This window comes from Mustela erminea, chromosome 1 (assembly GCF_009829155.1).
Source record: "Mustela erminea isolate mMusErm1 chromosome 1, mMusErm1.Pri, whole genome shotgun sequence".
In the NCBI taxonomy this organism is placed as follows: Eukaryota; Metazoa; Chordata; class Mammalia; order Carnivora; family Mustelidae; genus Mustela; species Mustela erminea.
The window spans coordinates 123,577,005-123,594,659 of record NC_045614.1 but is presented as its reverse complement, the minus strand read 5'-3'; the positions used below and the strand labels follow the sequence as shown (position 1 = coordinate 123,594,659).

General features: G+C 33.9%; 1 protein-coding gene across 4 annotated transcripts in view; it reads left to right on the top strand.

Moving 5' to 3' along the window:
* NLGN1 (neuroligin 1) overlaps positions 1–17,655 on the top strand; it is an 830,123-nt gene that overhangs the window by 142,672 nt on the left and 669,796 nt on the right. The window lies entirely within an intron of this gene.

The following is a 17,655-nucleotide window of genomic DNA, read 5'->3' as shown; positions in this document are numbered from 1 at the left end:
ATGTATAATTAAACAAACTATGATATCAAGACTAAATTATTGGGAATTAAATAGTTCTTGCAAAATTGGATTCTTTAGTGATATCCATTAATAAAGTTCTACGAAATCCTTAACTTTGGAAAAAGAATTTACTTTCTAAAATATTACCACTTTCCACCCTATATCTTATTAAATGCTACTCATCCTCCAGATTTGGCATTTCTCAAGTACTTACCCCAAACTTTTACCTTTTATACCTATCCCATAAATGAGTCAACATTTCCTTATTTATGTATTATCATTATCTCTGCCTCAGCAATTAACGCATTGACTCATACCTCTTTATTTTTTGGCTGTCTTTCTTCCTGAAGTGCAAATCCTTTGAGGCTGGACTGGATCTTAGGCATTTCTTCATCTCTGGGACTTGGTAGACTGCCTGGTGTGTCTTCAAGTTTTTTATGAACAAATGAAATGTAGAGGATTAAAATTTTCTCAAGAAGACATACAGATGGCCAACAGACACATGAAAATGTGCTCAGCACTACTGATCATCAGGGAAATGCAAATCAAAACCACAATGGGATATCACCTTATACCTGTCAGAATGGCTAAAATAAAAAAGATAAGAAATAATGAGTGTTGGCAAGAAGGTAGAGAAAAAAGAGCCCTTGAGCACTGTTGGTGGGAATATAAATTGGTACAGCTATTGTGGAAAACAGTATGGAGTTTCCTCAAAAAATTAAAAATAGATCTCCTATATAATTCAATAATTTCACTACTGGGTGTTTACCCAAAGAAACAAAAATGCTGATTCAAAAAAGATATATGCACTCCATATTTATTGCAGCATTATTTACAACAGCCAAGATATGAAAGCAGGCTAACTTATCATTGATAGATGAATGGATAAAGAAGATGATGTGTATATATATAATGGACTATTACTCAGCCATAAAAAGGATGAGATCTGGCTATTTGTGACAGCATGGATGAACCTAGAGGGTATAATGCTAAGTGATATAGATCAGAGAAAAATAAATACCATATGATTTAACTTATATGTGGAATCTAAAAAACAAAGCAAATGAATAAATAAACAAAAAGCAAATTAGACCTATAATAGAACAAACTGATGGCTGCCAGAAGGAACCAAAATTTTCCTGCATTCTTAACACCAAAAAAAAAAAAAAAAACCCCAAAACAAAAAACAACACCACCAACAAAAAACTATCGTCTGTAAGTTAAATGTATAATGAATGATTTTATTACGTGTGCCATGAGATGATGCAAATGTAGAAAGGTTGGAAATGGGTTTCATTCTTTGCCCCAGTGGAATCTTAAATTCATTTAACCCATTTATCTTTATCTATTAAAAAAGATGATAATACCTGTAGTATCTATTTCTTTTATAATACTGATTTCCCTTATCTACTTTAACCGTGCTTCGTGGTTAAGAGAACTGAATAAATGTGCGGGCGCGCGGGCGCGCGCGCGCGCGTGTGTGTGTGTGTGTGTGTGTGTGTGTGTTTGTGTGTGTGTGTGTGTGTGTGTGTGTTTTGAAAAACTATAAAGTGATTTAATCAGTCATGCAGATGCAATAAAACCTCCATAAAACCCAAAAGGATATGGGGTTTGGAGAATTTCTGGATTGATGGGTACCGGAAGGTTTGGGGGAGACTGGTACACATAGAGAGGTCCTTTGCTACACCTGCCCCATGCATTTCTTCCATCTGGCTGCTCCTGAGTTATATCCTTTTATAATAAACTGGCGATCTAATAAGTGAACAGAACAAAGCAAAACATTATAAATTGGTATATATGTAAGTTTCTATTTCTACATTAAATATGGTCACCGTGGGTAAGATGAGATAAATTAGAGAAAGCAGATTCATCAATTTTAAGACCTCCATTTTATGTCAGAGTTGAGTGTATGAACCACATATACATTTTACTACTAGTTCAAAACTGAATCAATTTCTTTTCTTTTGGGGTACTCTTAATCTCTGTAAGTTTGGGATACTGATAGGAAAGAAGGAAAATTCTGTTATTTTTCCCTCTAAAAAAATTTAACTCAAATAAAACAAAAAAGTTTTTTTGTTTTTGTTTTTTTTTTTAAAGATTTTATTTATTTATTTGTCAGAGAGAGAGAGAGAGAGAAAGAGTGAGCACAGGCAGACAGAGTGGCAGGCAGAGGCAGAGGGAGAAGCAGGCTCCAAGGAAGGAGCCCGATGTGGGACTTGATCCCAGGATGCTGGGATCATGCCTGAGTAGAAGGCAGCCGCGTAACCAACTGAGCCACCCAGGCATCCTTAAAACAAAAAAGTTTTATGTTCTTTTCCAAAATTCTTCAAATTCAAATTCATTTTATGTAATTTGAATAGGAGCACAAATTTAATTTTGAATACTGTTTTCTTCACTTACATTGTATCCTGAATATTTTCTCCTGTTTCTGTGTAATTTCCTAATAATTTTTATCAAGTATATTACCATATTTTTCTTAAATATTTTATTAATTCTGTATATTTTGACTCCTCCTAATTTTGCTATTATAAATTATTTTGCAATGAGCATCTTTTCGTATGTAGTATTTTTTCTTCTGGGTTATTGCTAATCCATAAAAGTCATAATTAAATCACTGCTCTAGGTTTACCTCCAGCACACACAAACAAAGGAAAAGGGAGGTATTTTCCTTCTTAACAAAGAAATCTATTGGGCATTAAAATCCTGAAGCTAAATTATTACAAATAACAATTTAAGTTATTTCATGAATAGTCAAAACTATTAAACAAAAATTGTTAAAAGAAACAAGTTAGGGAAATACATATAGCTTCTTAACTAAAAGGAATTTCCAAGACTTATTTCTTCAACACTGTGTTTCTTTTCTGAGTACTTTTTTGCCCAAGGTGAAAAATGCAAAAATACAATGGAAATCTTATGGTTCCTAAAAAGTACAGTAAAATTATTCTCCAACCAAGAATATTTTACACTAATAATGTACTGGATTATCCATTCAGTTTTATGATAGCATTGTGAACAACTTGAAAATATTTTATTAGACATAATTTAATAAAATTATTATACTAAATTTTCCTTAAAACAATATAAGTAAAAGAAACCAAGGGAAAACATGGAATTGTGAACCTGCATATAAGTGTTTCTTCATTATGTATTAATTCTTAAAGGAATTAATTTTTTTACTTCATCTTTCGGTTTATAAATTAATCTGCAGCCCATGTGCATTTGGTTACTCAGGGCTTCTATTACATAATTTCATTTCAATTTTTAAATTCTATAAAAGCTCTTTTTTTTTCTTATAGATGTGTTTTTAGAGAAGCCTGTGTTTGTTTTCTTAAAATAGCAGTCCCTTGAGTCTCATTAAGAGTAAGAGTTTAAATTTTTAAATATATATTTTTTCTTTTGTTTCCTTAAATATATTTCCTTACTAGTTTTTTTTTTCTATTTATCTATTATTCCTTTTTAATGCTATTGGTTTTCCTCAAATGCTTGCTGTTTCTGGGTTTCTGTTCAAATTTATGAATAAAGGATTAGATTGTTTAATTATAGGTATCTGGCAAGGTTTTTCTGTCATGGTGACAGAAAGTTCTAGAGCTGTAAATTAGGAGGTGCTGAGGATCGTGGCTGCCCTATTTTCTGGCAGCATGGTATAGCATATGCAGCCAGTTCAAGTGAGGCCTGCTTCCCTGGAATGTGTACCACACTGTACCACATTCATGCTTCTTTGTAAGAAATTACTCAGAAAATAGCATTTATTCATTCTTGCATTTCTTGTTTATTGTGACACTGAATAGGTTAAAAATACTGGTGAGTAAAGGTAGAAAAAGTCAAGACTCTCTCCTTCAAAGAGCAATTAATGAAAGTACAAGTGTGTTAAGAGATAAAGAAAAGCATAGGTTAACTAAGTGTACTACGTAACCCAGTTTGGGAGTGGGAGAGGTAAGGAGTGGGGTGGAGTGATAGTGAGGGGTGGGGTTGGTGGGTAGCGTTATGGAGGGGTCTCTAGAATAAGTCCTGACTAAAGTAAGATTTGATGGATCTGTGGAAGTTAAAAAGATGAATGGGTTGGGAAAGACGGCATTCAAAGAGAGAACTTTCCAGACAGGGAAAACCACATGCAAAAGTTCAATGGTTAATAAAGGGCATGGTAGAAACAACTAGATGGCTCAGTTGATTAAGCTTCTGACTCTCGATCTCAGGGTCTTGAGTTCAACCCCCACATTGGGATCCACACTGGACAGGGAACCTATTTAAAAAACAAAAAAACAAAAAACAAAACAAAACAATAAAACACAACATGTAGACTTGAAAAAAACCACATGGAGGTTAGCACATTTGGAAAAGTAATGTATGGCAGGAGAGTGGCCAGACAGGAAAGCAGGTGAGCAACGTAGAGGTGGCAGACAAGGCTATCTACACCCAAATGATCTAGACGATATTATGACACAGGAGAAAGAGCACTTGATTAGGAATCAGGAGACCCAAAGTCACTAATGCTGTGAGCTTCTTGGCCAAATCACTTGATTTCTGAGACTTTTGTTCCTTATCTATAAAAGAAGCAAGTGGTTTTGCAGTGGTTCTGCAAGTTGCCCTCCTAGGGATTGCTGCCAGTGGAAATGGAGGAGCATGACTCTTGGCCCCTGCCCCCTTCCCTTCTACTACATCAGTTCCATTTTTACCTGGAAGGTAAAAATTATAAGGAAATATTTCCTTATAATTTCATATGTTTTGTTGTTGTTGTTGAAAACTTAAACCTCCATAAAACTGTTTTGATAGCTACAAGAGTAGTTTATCTGAGGTCTTTCTGCCAATTTAGGGAAAAAAAAAATAACAATATGTACTATTAGAAGGAACATCAGGTTGGAAGTCCAAGGTTTGATTTTCTGCATGTGGCAAAGCACTGAGCAGCCATAGGGAAGTCAGTTTTCCCCAATTTCTTGAATCATAAAAAGGAACAAATATTATCTGCTCTCTTGTCTCAAGAAGTTTTCCTTTTAATAGTCAAATTAAAATTAGTCCTATTGAAGTACTTAGTGAACTGTATTTTGTAAATGATTTATAGACTTAAGGAAAATATCACCTATGCCAAAAGGTGCTTCTATGTATGAGAATCTTACATCAAAATGCCCTTGGCATGAAGAATCTGGCGATTTAATGGAAGTATCACACTTCTTATTTCACACTTTTCTTGGCTCAAGTTCCTGTACCTAGATATGAGATAAAAATCTTTGTACTGGGCAGTTTTCTCCACAGATTTCAAGGTGTATCAGAATGAGTTTTATTAAAAGAAAAATTAATATTAGTGAACATTATGTAATTCACTGGAAAGTGATAGTTACCCTACATTCCAAGATGTTTCGTTGAGTTACTAATTCACTCTTTGAACATGTATAAAATTGAACTACTATGTATCTGTTGTTCATTGTATGTTCCTCACAGAGTTCTGGAGAGTAGGTTTAGGTGTTTGGTTTTCTGTTGGTGGTAGTGGTGTTTATTTAATAGAGTATTTACAAAAGCAGCAGCCCTTTCTCCTGTTAATCCCCAATAGCAAACTTAGACACATGTTAAAGATCTTTCTCTACACAGAAAGAGTAGGAGAAGGACTAAAGATTGAAGGAAATAGATAATTCTGCCTTCCCACACTTAGTGTAGCCATTTCCATATGGTAGATGACGAAAGAGAAATTCAGAGGGAATAAAGTGTCATCAGCAAGTGAAATATTTAGGAATTGAATTCAGATCCATCTGAAGAAAATCCTACACATATCATTTAAGAAAGCTTTGTTACAATTCTTTCGCATCTAAAATGTACTCTCTAGGTCAGTGTTCTTAACTTGGGCTATAGATAAGAATCATTTGGAAGTGTTTTAAAAACGTTGGTGACCCAGCACTTGTTTCAGAGATTCTGATTTAATTGGTTTGTAGGGAGCAGAGAGGCAGGCCCAAGCAAGTACTGGTATTTTTAACCTTCCCCCTTAAGTGATTCTAGTGGGCAAATATGGCGAGAGCCACTAATCCTGGTAGTAATACAGGAGTGTTTCAACTAGATTTATTTTAGAAACAGATTATTTTGGTGTCTATGTGAAGAATAGACTGAAAGAAAATTAGGTAAGGGGAGTGGAAGCTAGTGAGGAGGCTGGCACAACCTTGCAGACCTGAACCTATATGGGTCCATGTCAAGAAGTCCAGTGGTAGGGGTGCCTGGGTGGCTCAATGGGTTAAGGCCTCTGCCTTCGGCTCGGGTCTTGATCCCAGGGTCCTGGGATCAAGCCCCGCATCGGGCTCTCTGCTCGGCGGGGAGCCTGCTTCCCCATCTCTCTCTGCCTGCCTCTGTGCCTACTTGTGATCTCTCTCTCTCTCTGTCAAATAAATAAATAAAATCTTAAAAAAAAAAAAAGTCCAGTGGTACTTGCAATTCCTGGGTAAAGAATCTTGCTGTTACCTGGTCCTCTATAATTTATCTACCCAACCTTAGTTGGCTCCTCTGCTGTCATAATCTACGCTGACCATGCTTTCCTAGTGCATCTAGCTACATCTTTCAATGTTTGGTCTTGGCTTTGGTTTCTAGATAGCATCCTTTCCCAGATAATCAGGGAAACTAACTCTTGGGCTAGCAAACCAGAGTGTTGGCTCTGGCAGCCTGGGTGTTTTCTCTCAGCCGACTGGTCATATAAAGAAGTTTTGCTAACTGCTCCAAAGTTGAATTCTTCGCAGTGCCTTCCTTTTGTAGAGCCTCACTGTAGTACATAGATCTGTCTTCCCAATGGGTGAAATCACCATGGTGTCTTGCTACAGGGGACACCCTTACCCTTTACTGCTCTCCAGGGGAGTCAGCAGCGTTGGCCCTATGTGAGGCAGGGACATTGAAGCTAACCTAATCCTGGCCTAATCCCTGAATCTTGAGAAGTGCATGGGGCTTCCCTTAACCCAAAGTTAATCCTTTCTCATTTTGGGAGTCATTACAACTGACCATTCCCTTTATATGAACTCCTGAGTACTGAGTCATTTCTTCAGTGTCCCTACTCACCAGCTCTGAGCTTCCCATCACAGTGAAAAGGAAGTACAAAAAGCTTGGATTGATGATTGATTGATTGATTTAAAGATGTTATTTATTTATTTGAGAGAGAGAGAGAGAGAGAGAGAGAGACATAGGGAACACAAGCAGGGGGAGAGGGAAAAGAAGGCTTCCCACTAAACAGGGACCCCAATGTGAGGCTCCATCTTGGACCCTGAGATCATGACCTGAGCAGAAGGCAGATGCTTAAGGACTGAGCTACCCAAGTGCCCCAGGAAGGTTGGATCTAAATTTGAATGCAATTTTAGTTTAATCCCTTGTTAGTGACAGCAGGTCATTTTGTGTTATTAAGTTTCTGTTTTCCATAAAAGTAGGAAAAATTATATGTACCGCTCAAATGTGAAAGACATACATAAGAATAAGAACCAAATACAGAAGATGCATAGATCTGTCAAACAAATTAAAGTTGACATTATTTTTGTTATGATTGTTAAATCTTCGTTCCTTCAAGAGTGCTTAGGAGCAGAGAAGTAGGTAAAAATGTTAGTCTTTGTGATAATCACATGGGACTATGTATATCCTTATTTGTATATCATGTATATTTTATGATATGTGTATTAAAATATTTAATATATAATATACTATATAATGTATTATATGTTTATTAAAAATAAGAGAGGTAGAAAGGAGAAGAAAGAGAGAATGAGAGGAGGGAGACAAGCTATACTGAGATTTTTATTCTCTTTTTTCTTTCTATTACAATTATTATTATTAGAATTATTTTACTATATTGCTTCCTGGTCTATTTCTTGGCATATTTGGGGAGAGAGAGGATAGAGAAAGTTTATCTAATTTTTCCAGGATTAGAAGTCAAAAAAGATTAAAGAACATTGCCATTATATCGTTAAAATTCACTTGAAATGCATGCCACCAAAATTAAGATTGGGTATTGAGTTGTATTTTGATTGATTTATCTTAAATTTAGATTGATTTTGAAGTTTTCATTAAAACAACTCTATTTACAACCCAGATTTCTTTGCAATCCAATTAAGTACCACCAATAAGAAATACCTTTTGACAAAAATATGGCTGATTAATTAAATAGATATATTTATATTAGTGAATAAATTGAAAATAAGGAGACCTTGGTTTCTATATTGCACTAGAGAATTTAGAGTCAAATTTGATTAAATCAAATTAACATTCAATTTAAAATTTGCTATTTAAATACTTTATATCAAACTCCTTATTTATAAATAACTTGAAAAAGCATCATTGAAAAGCACAATTCCAAAAATAGTCAATGGCTTTAAGTAATCTATTTAAAAGTCCATGGTCTGAGGCAGGTTTCTGCTAAAGCATCTCATTCATTCCCATCATTAGACTAATTTGTTTAATGGAAAGGTCTGATTACAAAACACATTCTTTCAGAAATTTTAACCCTCAAAAAGGGAGAAGCAAACATCAAAGAACATTCATTGGTTGCTACACAAGAATGATTTTTGAACTTTCAAAGGAGCTACTCAACTATATCCAGCCTATACTTCACAATTTTGTCCAGAAGAAAATTATGAGTGTTTTTTTTTTATAAAGGGCCTTGCATGAAATCAAAATAAACAGTTAAAACTACATTTTTTGATCTGCCATTCCAGTAACTAATAAAAAAGATTTTATCCTTATTTGTCATGTATTTAGTGAACACATGTGAGCATGGGTTCTAGAATTTCAATTAATGTCAATAATAGTAAACATCAGTTTCTGGAATTCTATTTGAAAACCAGGACAGTTAACAATTTTTATGGCACTTTTCCATGATGACTCAAAGATATTAGATACTAGATCCAAGAACACATCTTCAGGTATTTTTAGTATCCCATTAGGTAACTGATTAGGACCTGGAATCTTAAAACTAATTTAAATCACCTTCAGGCTTTCTTATCATTTTCTCACCATCATATTTTTTTCCAGTTCAAACATCATTCTCTTCTATGGAGAAATTGGAAGCCAGGGCTTAATAGTTCTGCTTTTCTCTTGGTCATTTTTTCATATTACATAGTTGGCCCCAAGCAATGTCATTCTTATCCTATACTTGGTTATCTTTTTGCTCTGAAAATGCCAGAGATCTATTTTTTTCTATTATCTTTAGCATTTTTCACAAACATCAGACAACTCAGTATCATTAGGTAAATATAATCTTCTTTCATGTTATTCTTTTTTTTAATTCCTTTTCTGATCTTTCTTTTTAAGTACACATCTCAGAAAATTGGCTGTACAATCATCCTGATTTTTTTAGACGCCTTTGTGTTTCTTAATCTAGATTGTTATAGGTAAGAGAATATTAGAATCATCTATAGAATAATATATAAATTTTCTTTTTAATTTGTTTCTTACAGTATAAAGCTGTGCTGTCCAGTATGGTCATCACTAGCCATATATGGCTATTGAGCTCTAGAAGTGGACTTAGTCCAAACTGAGATGTGCTCTAGACACCTAGATATCCATTATATACATTTGACTCAGAAGACTTTTATAAAAAAATATAGAATATTTTATTAAAATTTTCAATAGTGATTACATATCAAGACAATTTTATTTTTATATATTGGGCTAAAGAAAATATATTAGTAAATTTAATTTTACCTTTTTCTCTTGTTAAATTATATACTAGAAAATCTAAAATTGCATATGCAGCATCAGATAAAGGGCTAGTATCCAAAATCTGTAAAGAACTTATCAAACTCAACACCCAAAGAACAAATAATCCAATCAAGAATTGGGCAGAGGACATGGGCAGATATTTCAGCAAATGGCCAACAGACACACAGAAAAGTGCTCAACATCACTCAACATCAGGCAAATACAAATCTAAACCACAGGGAGATACCACCTCACACCAGTTAGAATGGCTAAAATTAGCCAGTCAGAAAATGACAGATGTTGGTGAGGATGCCAAGAATTGGGGAACCTCCTACATTATTGGTGGGAATGCAGGCTTATGCAGCCACTCTAGAAAACAGTATGGAGATTCCTCAAAAAGTTGAAAATAGAGCTACCCTATGACCCAGCAATCATACTACTGGGTATTAACCTTAAAGATACAAATGTAGGGATCTGAAGGGGCACGTGCAGCCGAGTGTGTATGGCAGCAATGTCCACAATAGCCAAACTATGGAAAGAGTCCAGATGTCCATCAACAGATGAATGAATAAAGAAGATATGGTATATACATACAATGAAATACTGTGCAGACATCAAAAAATGAAATCTTGCTATTTGCAATGACGTGGATGGAACTAGAAGGTATTATGCTAAGCAATCAATCAGAGAAAGACACTTGTCATATGATCTCTCTGATACGAGGAATTTGAGAGGCAGGGTGGGGGCTCATGGGGTATTGGGAGGGAAAAATGAAACAAGATGGGATCTGGAGAGAGACAAACCATGAGAGACTCTTAATCTCATGAAACAAACTGAGGGTTGCTGAGGGTTGGAGGAAGGGTGGGGTGGCTGGGTTATGGACATTGGGGAGGGTACGTGTTGTGGTGAGTGCTGTGAAACATGTAAGCCTAATGATTCACAGACCTGTACCCCTGGACCAAATAAAACATTATATGTTCATTAAAAATAAAATTAAAAAATTGCATATGTAGCTCATATTATGTTTCTCTTGGGCAGAATGGATTATCCATAAAATATTTTTAATATTTTTAATTAAATGTATTAGCTTCCTATTGCTGCTCTAACAAATTATCACAACTTCAGTGGTTTTAGACAATACAAATTTGTTAACTTGAAGTTTAGGAAGTCAGAAGTCTAAAGTGAGATGGCAAGGGCTGCATTCCTTTTGGAAGCTTTAGAGGAGAATCCACTTTGTTGCCGTTCCAGCTTCTAGAGGTGGTCTGCATTCCCTGGTTTATGGCCTTTTCCTCCATCTTTTAAGCAAGGAGTGTAACACCCTCAAATCCCTTTCTCTCCATTTATCTGCCTCTGATTTCTGCTTCTGTTATCAAAACGATTTCTCTGACTCTGAATCTCCTGCCTTTCTTTTAGAGGACACCTTGGGCCCATTTCAAGATCTTTCACTTCATCATATTTGCAAAGTCCTTTGTGTCATATAAGGTAACATATCCATAGATTTCAGGGATAGGATGTGAACATCTTCGAAGCGCCATTATTCTGCTCATTATTTTAAGTATGTTAAATGTGCTTTCTTGGTTGGTTAATTGGAATTTTTGAAATTTGGGTATGCTCAAATACTTTCAAAACAGTGACACTTTAATATCAACAACCAACTAACCAAATAAACAAAAAGACAAGTCTAAAGTGGCATGGTGCAATGGTTTCTCATCTAGTAATGCCGCTGACCTCAGCATGGCCTTGGTGACTTTAGTCACTTGCTTTCTTAGGTCTTTTTCTGTTTAGCAAAAGGATATCTGTGGACTCTACAGAAGGACTATAAAACTATAATTCTTTGGGTCACAGTTCAAATGGATTCTACTTGCTTTAATGATTAGTTTGAGTCCTGGTAAAATTTCAGCCATGAGATGTTTTCTGTATCCTTTATCAGACTTGTACATGATGAGGATGTGAACTGTGAATTAGGTTTAATACATTACAGATAGTCAAGAATTATACTCTTGTTGGATCTTGATTTAATAGGTCAACTTTCTATTAACATGTAAGCTATTTACCCTGGTAATCTATCAACTTTGTGACATAACAAATCTTTCATTGAACTTTTTAAACATTACTTTCTCTGAATAATCTCCTTAATTCTAGGAAGGTTTGGGAAATTTTTAGAGAAAAAGCTGCAGTGCTTAGGCTGAGAGTCATGATTTTCAGAATGGATGCTGGAAAGATTGAACAACGTCTTATGTATTGAGTATAATATAGTTTGACCATTCTCTTTTTAATATATCATTATAATATGGTTAGTTCATTGTATTTTTTTGTTTCTATGTCAGCAGGAATAATTTTTATTCAAGTACAATAAAAATAAACGAACTCTGAAATTAATACAAATGATTTTAGGAAAATTAGTCCTTTTTGAAATATTTGTGACATAATTTCTGATTTGATGTAAATGATAAAAAATTAAAGAGGTGGATTTATGTGTTCAGAGATTCTTAGAGACAGAGAGAATCGGAGGGAAAGAGAGAGAGATACAGACACATGTACACACAGGGAGAGAGAAAGTTTGAAAGAGAGAGAGATTGAGATCCATTCCTTTTGAAGATGTGACTTAAAGGTCTCCTTTATATAATATGTTAGGAAATTGTGAAGCCAAATATTTTGAGATAGGTAGATGAGGCTTATCAAATCACTAATTGAATAAAAGTGAAAATTCAGGCTATTGTTTATTTTTAATTGTGTAATTAACATAAAATCCTATCCAGAGAAGGAATAGTACCAACTCGTGTTATGTGAAGTCAGTGAAATAGCAATGCGATTGGGATATAACAAAACTTTTCCTTTTCTAGATTGAACTACAGATCATTAATTTTCATGTGACTTTTCCATAATTAAGTCAAAGTTTATGGTAAATTTTACTAACAATGGACAAATTGACTCAGATAAATTAATATAAAATAAACTTTAATGGATGCTGTACAATAGGGTGATTTTCTGGTTGTATTTATTCAGTGTCAACAAAATCCTTAAGATCATTTTATATAATTTAACTAATTCCAGGACACACTTCAATGGATTAAAATCAATCATGGTATAATGGAGTCAAAAGCAGCTAAAATAGAGAATCTGCTATGAAGTTATTAGAGGATTTGTATAAATATTATTCAATTTCACAAATATATAAAAATATGCATTCTAAATAAAATATTGTGTAACATAATAATGTAGTAAGCTATTAACGGCTAAAATGTTTGAAGATGAAAATTTACATATTTTTAAGTAAAGAATAATTGTACCAATTAAATATATATTATAGATGTAAAAAAACAAGTGCTCCTTCAAAAAGAAACAGAACAGATTCTTAATTATTAGCATAACAGTACTAAAGTTTAGAAATTTTTAACAGTTCATAATGATTTAAATTTGTTTCAAAAAAGCTAGATTTATTTCTGACTTAGGACCCTGAACTTTGAACATATGTTTTGGAATCTCAGACGAATCTTCTTAAAGCCCCGTTTCTCTAGTTGACAGTCTCATCCTAAAATATCTAGTCTTGATCATTACTTCCTTGGTTTCCATTACAGGTCTTCAAACCATGAAATATAAAGATGCATCTGGTAAATTTAGCATTCAAGCAGGTGTGTTCTCCCAATACATACCTGAAATATTCAGTATCAGTCAAGTGTTTTAAGTAGTCTTTTCTAATTAAGCAGGATTGTCTGAACAGATACTTCCCTGTAGAGAGAACCTCTTATAAACAGCTACCTTTGCAGTAGTTAGGCTTGTGATGTTGCAATACTTTTTATTTTTATGCCTTTCATAATTCCCAGTTGCCATTCATTTAGATTCAAGTCTTGAGCACTTAAAATGAGGGTACATCAGGGGAGTTGTGAAGATGGTAGAAGAATATATTTTCCCAAGACTTGTTTTAGAAAATCGGTTTTACAGTATTTTTGAAGTTTTCTTTTTTTTTCCTAGACATAGAATACCAATCTCTCATAACAGCTTAAAATGTTTACTACCAGGCAGAACTTAATTGATTTGACCTGGTCACAAAAGATGTGCCGTTATATCAATTATCTCCCGCCCCCCAAAATCATAACCCTCTTTTCACAATGACTGTTGTTGTACTTAAAAGCAATAATTAAATATTTTCTTACCTGTTTTTTTTTTTTTTTTTAGTAGAACTATGCCATTTCTTTTCATGATCCATTCGGCGTTAATTAATCACTTGTTTGTTTGTGCAAAGTGCCGAAACCAAAATAGGATGTGTAATTCTACCATAGGTTTTAGCAGAGTTGAAATTACAGTGACAGAATCAAATTGGAATCCATATTCCAACTGGCACTCAAGTTTGCCAGTCTTGGCCTTTCATTTCCCATTATTGTTAGTCATAGTAATTTTTTATTTTCCTCCTCTATTAATTTCATTTTCTGAAGAGATATTAGCAAGCCTTTCCAATATAGAAAATAGATTTGTTTTCTTCATGTACAGACTAGCTTCACACTTTGATCCATTAAGGCATTCATTCACTAATCATTTGTACTCTCAGGGATACAAAGATTAAGTAAGTTTCTATCTTGTCTGTCAAGTAAATCTCCAGGGAGAGAAATGAGTTTGATTCATATTTTTATCCTCAGTCTTCTTCCTTTCCTCTGCCACACCTCATCCTCTTCTTGTTTTACTCTTTTTCCTTCATTGACTACCTTATCCCGCCATATCAGTTTGTATGTAAACACACTGAAAATGAACTTTCAATATTATATTAGTGTCTAATATCTCATTTTCAGCATAGATGGTTAAGTATTAATTCAAAATAACTACTAACCATTTACAGTGAACAAATCAATTATCAGTTGCCAACAATGGGTTTATGGTGGTTATTTGTTTTAATCTTAACTCTCTTGTGAAATTCTTTGTCCTATGACCAGTAGGCAGGAGGTATTCAACAAGTGGTTGCTGAAAGAATACGTCAGCCTCTCCAAATTTTGGATATTACATGTGCTTCTTCTTCCTTGTTTATTCTGTAACTGAAGGGCATTAAGTTGTCCCTTCTCCCTTTCTTTATTGCAAAGCTGCTTTGGCTATTGCCTAGGGATGCTGTTCTGAAAATTGATTGATGACTTGTCTAGGAATCTTTCTTGAGTTCAAAGTGAGTTGAGTGGTATTAAATGCTAATCTAACTCATTTTACTTCTGACATTGGGCCCTAAAGAATTCTTTCTTATATTTGATATCTTCAGTTTTGAATGAATTATGAAAAATATTGTCTGATGACTTTGAAATTTGATTTCCAGTTCTTGTATTTCATATCAACAAAACCTCCTTGCTTGAAATTACATATGCATTTTGAATATTCTGGAGATATTATCTTTTGTGTTGTAGTTTGACTTAGGGCTATTCTGGCTTTGGTGGTTTCCGGGTAACCGATCAGAACTGAACACTATCAACTGATTGCCTGTTTTACATTTTCAGAGATGTGGTTACTCCATGTGAGATCAAAGGAAAGTACATGAAGGAGCTTGTTGAGAACTACATTTTCCCCCTATTTCAACCACATTTTTCTCCATTTAGGTGGTGGTTTTTGCTTGCTAGCTGGAAATATTCATATCTGTTATAGAAACAAATAAGTATTGATCCATTTCCACGTCTTAGAAATAAAAAGTACTACAGATTTTTAAAAAGAAAGCACATTATGAAATTCCAAAGCCCAATACTATTTCTTTTCACTTCTACATATATTTATTCTAATTAGAAAATTTTCTAATGCTGTAAAGGGTTTACGGAGCCCATCTAGTTTAAATATTTCATTTTAATGAAATAGTTCAGACATACAATTTGTATGTAACATTATAAATGTCTATAAATATCTGTGTACTCAAGATTCAGTCTAAGAAATAAAGCATTAAAGATTCAGCTGAAGTTTCCTAGATGTCTTCCCAATGTCATTAACTTCCATTCTTCCCAAAGATAACCTCTACCCAGAATTTCAGGCTTATCATTATCATGGATGTTTATATACCTTTCCCACATATAAATATGCTCAAAAATATACAATTATTTTTTGCACATTTTAAAACTTGATACATAAATGGTATCATCCCACAGGTATCCTTCTGCAAACTGCTTTTATTGTTTCTGCTCCAGATTACATATTTGAGACGTCCATGCTAACTCAAATAGCTATAGTGCATTCATTTTTCTTTTTACTGCTTCTTGTGTCACAGTATGTGATTATTCTATAAAGTGCTTGCCCACTTATTTATCTAAAGGTGTTTATGTTTTTTCCTCCTTTTTCTTTTTTTCTTTTTTCTCTTACAAGTAATTTTGTAATGGGTTTTTTCTGTGTGTGTGAAGAGAAATACACAAGAGTAGAGAGACTCAATTTTAGGAAATAAGGATCTTCAACAATCTCTAAACTGTTACTGTTCTAATGTGCTTTCCATGGTCTCTTCATATTCTCATCATACTTTCATATTGCTGGACTTAAAATTTTTTGCCAATTTCATACCTGTAATATGGTGTCTCATCATTTTAGCTTGTATTTCTTTAATAAGTAAGGTATCTTTTTCAGATATTTATTGGACATTGAGAATCCTTTTCTGCCAATTGACTATTCATCTTGGTTCATTTTATCCTATCATATTTTTTTGTCTTTATAGGTTTGTAAGAAAGCTTTATGTACTTGGATACTAATCCTTCTTTGGTTACATGAAGAGCAAATATCTTCTGTCAGTCTATGCCTTGACTTTCTTGATGCGCATAAATTTTTATTTTTATATTCTATTTATTTTTATTTTTTTAAAGATTTTATTTATTTAGGCAAGTAGGCAGAGAGAGAGAGAGAGAGAAGCAGGCTTCCTGCCGAGCAGAGAGCCCACTGCGGGGCTCCATCCCAAGACACTGAGATCATGCACTGAGCGGAAGGCAGAGGCTTAACCCACTGAGCCACCCAGGGACCCCGATGACATAAATTTTTAATTTTAATATATCAAAATAACATTTTTTCATTATAGACTTAACTTTTTATTTCTTAATGTTTAATAAACCCTTCTATTCCCATCTACCCCAAATAACAAAGCTATTTCTCTCTAAAAGGTTTTAAGTTTTGTTCTGCATCTTTAAGACTTTAAGTATTTAAATTTGTCCTACCTTAAATACATATTTAGGTATGAATTATAATTTTTTAATATGCCTATTCTATTGCCTGAATAATTCACTTTTCCTCACTGCTCTCTCATGCCACCTGTTATTTATCAAGTTCCCATAAATTCAGAGATATATTTCTGAGCCCTCTATTCTATTCCATTGGACTAATTTTATCCCTGACCCAAAGCTACATTGCCTCAGTTACTGTCATTTTCTATTTAGTCTCAATAGTTAATATGAAAATTATCCATACCTTATTCTTAATTATATTATATGTAAAATTGTATTGACAAGTTTGATCCTTTGTTCCCACAAACACATTTTAAGATTAACTTTTGAAGTTTCATGAAAAATTATAGTGGGCTTTTAATAATAATTATATTATTAATTTATAACATCGAGTCTCCCATCTAGGAACAGGTATGTTTGTTCATTTATTTTGGTTTACTCTTCAGTTTTAGTAGATAAATTAGCCATGGGCCAAAAAGTCACATAGTCAATTAATAACAAAACCAGTAATAGAAGGAAGGTTTCTTGACTCCTTAATAGCTCATACACTAAGAAGGCTTAATTATTTAGTTTAAGAGTGGAGTCTTTGCAACCATTGCATGTACTCATGAAAGTGAATTCAACTTCCCAAGTTTACTAAGTCCTTGATAATCAGGATGTGGTCAGAGGGCTTGTTAAAAATGCAGAATCTCCATTCCTTCTCTTGTCCTACCAAACCAGAATCCTCCTTTTTAAAAGATACCTAGGTCTTTGGTAAGCAGAGTAAAGTTTGTGAAGTATTGCTTACCAAAATGGAATCCTGAAATTTATTGCATTGGCTTTTTCTCTAAAACCTGTCAAAAATGCTAGTAGTAATCTT